General features: G+C 44.7%; 2 protein-coding genes across 2 annotated transcripts in view; both read left to right on the top strand.

The window, feature by feature from the left end:
* Nucleotides 1-5604, top strand: part of MAMDC2 (MAM domain containing 2) — a 93240-nt gene that overhangs the window by 9394 nt on the left and 78242 nt on the right. The window lies entirely within an intron of this gene.
* LOC103588388 (MAM domain-containing protein 2-like) overlaps nucleotides 1-5604 on the top strand; it is a 33206-nt gene that overhangs the window by 10583 nt on the left and 17019 nt on the right. The window lies entirely within an intron of this gene.

Genomic DNA, 5604 nt, shown 5'->3' with positions numbered 1-5604 from the left:
CCTGAATGCAATCTATCCCTTGAAGAGGTAATACCCCTAGTCCTTCATGCTCATCTGTGACTATAGAACATCTGGCCATATTTGTGTCACTGAGGGATCAAGAAAGAGCAACAGGCTAGGAGTTGAAATGCCTGTGCTCCAGGCCAGCTGTCAGAGTACTGTACTGCCTTGAGCAATCCCATAACTTCTCAGGGTCTCCACTGGCCTGTTTGCAAACGTGGAATTTGGATTTGATGATCTCTAAAATGTTTTTGAGTTCTAGTATTTCACTCTTCTCTCTTTGCTACTGGTATACATCAAAACCTCCAAATTCATCACCCCCTGAGATTTATTTTAGAAATGTTTTGTGTTTCTCCTGAGTAATTCAAGCATGTTGCATTTGACATTAGAAAAAAAGAAGGACTAAAGGGACTGAGGAATGAGAAAAAGAGGACCTCACTTTTCTAATGTCTTGGCCAGAAGGGTCAAGGGGTAAGCATAGCAGCATGGTCATCCCTGAGGAGCACTGACTTTTGGACTGATGTTTCATCCGTTCACTAGCCAACAGCCCTCTCACTCCCACTCAACACACACACACACACACACACACACACACACACACACGTTCACACTCACATGCCTGGATTCCTGTGTCTTTCCCTATATAGGATGAGACTAAAAAAGATGAGTTCTAAAGATTGTAAAATATTTTACTTGAAAATCTCTGTCCATATGACTGAAAGATTTAACCAAAGTCACTCTTGGGAAACACGCACACACACACACACACACACACCCTCCAATGCTCTGAAAAAAAAGAGATGGCCTCTCTTATTACATTTGCCTTCTACTGGGTACATTGATTTTCCCTGAGCTCTATCAATTTGGGTAGCAAAGTAAAGATTAAATGGTTCCGATGCCTGCCCGCAGCAGCAAAGTTTGCTCTGTATGAACTCACCTGATGTTCGGTATATGCTGGAAGCAACTTATGCCTTTGCTTTCAAGTAAACAGTGGAAAATGAACAGCAGGACCGAGGGGAGCCTTTCCTGCTCAGGAACTTTAAAACTGCAGAGAGTTCAGGGAAATCTTCCCAGGAGGGTGCTGGTCTTTGTGTTGTACAAAAGGAAACAGTGAATGTAATATGTGAGAAATGTGATGTAGATATGAGTTTTCCTTCATTTGCTTGTGTGTTTTTAACAGTTTGCCCAAAAAGCAAGCCAAGATTTTTAAATGAGCACTGTGTCTCCAAATTCTTGTCTAATGATGGAATGGCCAAAATAACGTAATAAGAATTGTGGTGGGAGATCTTTGGAATACTGGAGGGGATGTGATTTTATCCTGTTTTGTCTTGCTGAATTCTGATTCATTGCATCTGGGTTTCTTTCTTCGTTCACATTTTATGAAGTGAAACAAAATCTTTCAGGAGGTAACCTCCTGCCAGCTCAGATCATGATGGTTTTCTACATGCCTTAGCAAAAAGATAATTGCTGGAAAAATACTGATGGAAATTCATTTCTTTGCTGCAATTTTTAAAATCAAGCCTGCTTATGGTGTCACTCTGGAAGTAGTTGGGCAAGGTTTCAAGACCTAAGATAAGGTCAGAATTATTTTATTCCGTCAAAGACCATGAGATGGATGGATCATCTTAACAGCACCTATTCATTTGCTCTCTGCATTAATAATCCATTTGGTTCAAAGCATAAGCGCTCAGTAGGGAAGCAGCTTTATTAATTTTCTTACTCTTGCCTTTGTGCAAACTCTGCTGGATCTCCTTTTCCTGTCCTTGGATGACTTTCTATATCTTTCCAGTCACTTTCAGATATTAATGAACAGCCTCATTTTCAAGGGTTAAGTTCAGACAAGTCTCATCCAATTCAGATCTTCCCCCAGACTAGACCACGGAGCAGCAGTGGAGAGAAAGTTTTGTATTTTGTCTCTTCATTTGTCTCCACCTTTCTCTTACCCTCCTCTTCTCTCACTCACTGTGCTGCTTCTGGCGCCGTCAGGGTGTGGGAGGCTTGCTGGGGGATGGGGCAGAAAGGAAAGGGCCAGGGAAGAAAGTTTTACTTACCTGGTGCTCTTTACCCTGGAGTTCATGTCCTTCACGTAGGTGGCCAAATTCTGGCCATTCTGTCACGGCCCATGGGGAATCCCACCTTACTGTTCCCAGACAGGGACGATGCCCTCTCTGGCTGACCATCTGTGAATCCCCCTTAGGTCATGGTACACCTGCCCGCCCCTTTCCATTTGACTTACCATGCTGGCAGGCAGCCCTCTAGAGAAAGGTACTGTAGCCAAGCTACCTTCCAAATTGCTCACTTAAGCTAAGGGAAAACTCAGTATCTTTGCCCCGTTGAACTGTGGACATGCATCTCACTAGCAACAAAATCCTCCTTTTCTGCTCTGCCCTACAGGTCCCTCAGTCAGCTGCTGGCCTCTACATGTATGCAGTCAAGTGGCAGGCACCAGTCTTGGTGCCCCACAAACTTCAATTGTCTCTGATCAAGTTCCCTCAAGAACTATGACCACCCTCACCTCCAGGCCCAAGGCAATTGCAGAGCCCAGAAATTTCTGCACATATGGGAAGGGATGAGGTTACATGGCCGTTTCCCTCCTCCACTTATTCCATGAATGGTTCCCTTAAACCCCTTCCTTTGGGTCAAGGTAAGAAAGGGGAGGCAATCTCCTTCCCTTCCCTTGAGACGTCAAAAGGAAACACATAAGGTGAGCTCCATGACAGCTCTCTTCAAAGAAGCCCTGTTTCCAGTCTCTCTGGTCCACTTCTAGCCTTCTCATGTATGCAGGCTGGAGGGGGACATGGGCTAACACTGGTAGAGCTGGCTTAGATGCCAAGTGCTGCCACTCAGCATGGTGATGGTCTACACCACCCTTTAGAAAGTAGAGGTCCTTGTCACCTGTTCTTGAATTTGAGGTCTCAGCAGACACTAGGAGAAGTCCTACTTAAGTTATTTACATTTACACTGCCCTTGAAACCTGTATTAAAAGACTAGAGGCTGACTCCAGTATAGTAAAAGCCACCAGACCCCTAGAACTAAAGGTTCGTGAAGCTGACTGTTGGCTTCATGGAGGGGAAAGCTGGGGTGTTAACTTGATGTCTGTGGGTGCTGTCTCCTCACTGTGGCAGCAGACCAGGGGGCATGTCCATCTGACATGCATTTCTTCAGCCCAAGTTGTCTTCCTTACCGGGGAGACTGCTTGTCCAGACAACCAGCAACACTGAAACACACAACGCAACAGAGTACAAATGTGGCCAATGGGGCCGAGTCACATCTGAGTCAGAGGATGCCTTTGGCATCATGGCTGAGCCAAGAGCAATCTCTGGGGAATGCTGGTTAGCCAGACTGAAAATAAACGTTCAGGAACTGCCCTCAAAGTTCTTTGTCTAACCCAAGGGGAAACGGCTGACTACCAGGGGCTGCTGCTTGCACATGAAAAGTCTAGCTAACACAGAGGCTGCTGCAGGAAAGGAAGGAAGTCTTCTTCAGAAACAAGCATGCAATACATCACTGTAGGCATTGTCCTGGAAGAAGCCTGACCTTGGGCTGGCGTTACTGAGAACTGTGATCTTTCCATTGAGTTTGAAATTATTTTTTTCCTAGAAACCTTGTTTAAAATCCAGAATTAGGTAGTAATAGATTGATTTCCAGTGTGTGTGTGGCAAATCAGCATGGACTGTAGAAGAGTGGCAATAAACTTTTCAGTTCTTAAGCTTGTGGGGAACCCATTGCCCCCCCATATAGTCTCATTTTCAGCTAAAGCTTTAATACTTTAAAATCTCTGTGGCCTGCAGGATCCCCAATGATTTGGTTGACTATAGGATCCCGTCTACCTAAAGTTCATCTATATACCTAATTTCATCCTACTCAAATCTTAAAGATCTGATAAAAATTGCCTCTCCTAGAGGTTCTGGAAGCTCTAGAACCCTGGGCCAGATAGGAGGGTTGGTCTCATTGAACTGGCCAGGGAAATTCTCATAATGCCAGACACAGGATGTAATTTCCCAAGAACTCCAGGCCACCTTCTTTATTCTCCTTGGAAAGAAGCATAAAATGGCACCTGCACCCAACCAACTGTTGGCTCCCCTTCCTCAGTGCAGATTGTACCCAATGACATACTCAGCCTGGGTTGGTTGTCATTCCTCCAGCCCAGCCTCCTGGGGCAGACACCTGAATGGTGATTTCTGAATCATCCCCCTCCCTTCAGCTGAGATGATAAACGTGTGATGAGCTACCTTATGTTTCCCAGTGAGAAACTTCGTGTTACTCAGATTGTCAGTAAACAGCACCCAACTTTGTCAACAAACAAATGATGGAGAGGAAAAGGGGGCAACACACTGTGGTCTCGTCTAGTGGTTCCGTGTGAGACTTGGTGTCAGCAGTCTTGTCTGATTCTCAGCAGCCTCTCTGACTCACTTTGGGCAGGTCACATTGTGTTTGCTGGATGCTTTCTGGATCACAGATTTGATTGTGGTTTACTTGGCCTAGCATCTTGAGCATGAGTTGTTATTGAGGCACTTTGACTGCAAATGCACAGATTAAAATATTGTCCACACAGCAGGTGAGTAATTGTCCTTTGAAGAAGACTATCAGATGTCTGTCAACTGCAAGAAAAATGAATTTGTGATGGGGCTGGGTTTGAGAAGTTTCTCTAGGTCAGCACAGTTATTGCGCACTCAGAAATGGAATGTATAGTTTCAAGTGGATTTGTGAAGTTTCTCAGACTCACTGAGAGTCTCCTGGAATCTTTGGAGATAGCTGCTCCTCTCCGTGGGCGGTGTGATTTCCCTGTGCATAGCTGTGTCAGTTTGGGTCCTCCAAGAAGCAGACCCTGAGCGAGTAGGTAGGAAAGGGATTTATTGAGGGAAGTGGCTGTGAAGGACTAAGGAAGAAGGAGCCACAGTAGCTGGGACGGGACCAAAGTACTCATAAGACACAGTAGGCACAGTGTCTAAGAGCCACGACATTTAAAAATGTTTTAATTTTATTTATTTTAAAATCAGAAGGAAAAAATGAATATAATAATAACAAATATAATAATAACAAATTAAGCCTAGATTTATACCAATGCAGTCATAAAGTAAAATTTTAAATATTTTTTATAGAGGAATGGGCCCATAGCTGTGAAAGTATTTAGGGCCCACAAAAGTCATAAAGTGGTCCTGGGTGGGGACAGCCTTCAGTACAGGATGCAAATCTGACTCCTGAGGAAGAGGAGAGGCCAGGTTAATGGGGAGTTGCTGAAGAATCCCACGTCAGGTGGAATGGCCCTGCTCTGGTACCTGCACTATGTCCGGACACTAGCTGGGAGCAGCCCAGAGTAGTGTGGCCTTGGTACAAACCCAGTCAGGTGTCTCAGCCCATCCCTGGTGAGGCAGCTAGACATTTGTCAATCAGTTATGGTCCCAGCAGCAAGCTCTCCTGAAGGAGATCTCAGTGCCCCACTTTATGGCCCCCACAATGAGGTATCAAGAAAGCAAAGTATAATAGCTCTCCTCCACTCAGGCCTACCTGAAAAGGGATTCTGGGTCATTGGTAAGACATTTTACAAAGGGCAATGAACTTCATCTCTGCCTTTTTTTTTTTTTTTTTTTTTTTTTTTTTTTT

Source organism: Galeopterus variegatus, unplaced genomic scaffold (assembly GCF_000696425.1).
Source record: "Galeopterus variegatus unplaced genomic scaffold, G_variegatus-3.0.2 Scaffold565, whole genome shotgun sequence".
NCBI classification, from domain to species: domain Eukaryota; kingdom Metazoa; phylum Chordata; class Mammalia; order Dermoptera; family Cynocephalidae; genus Galeopterus; species Galeopterus variegatus.
This window is presented reverse-complemented; position numbering and strand designations above follow the sequence as displayed.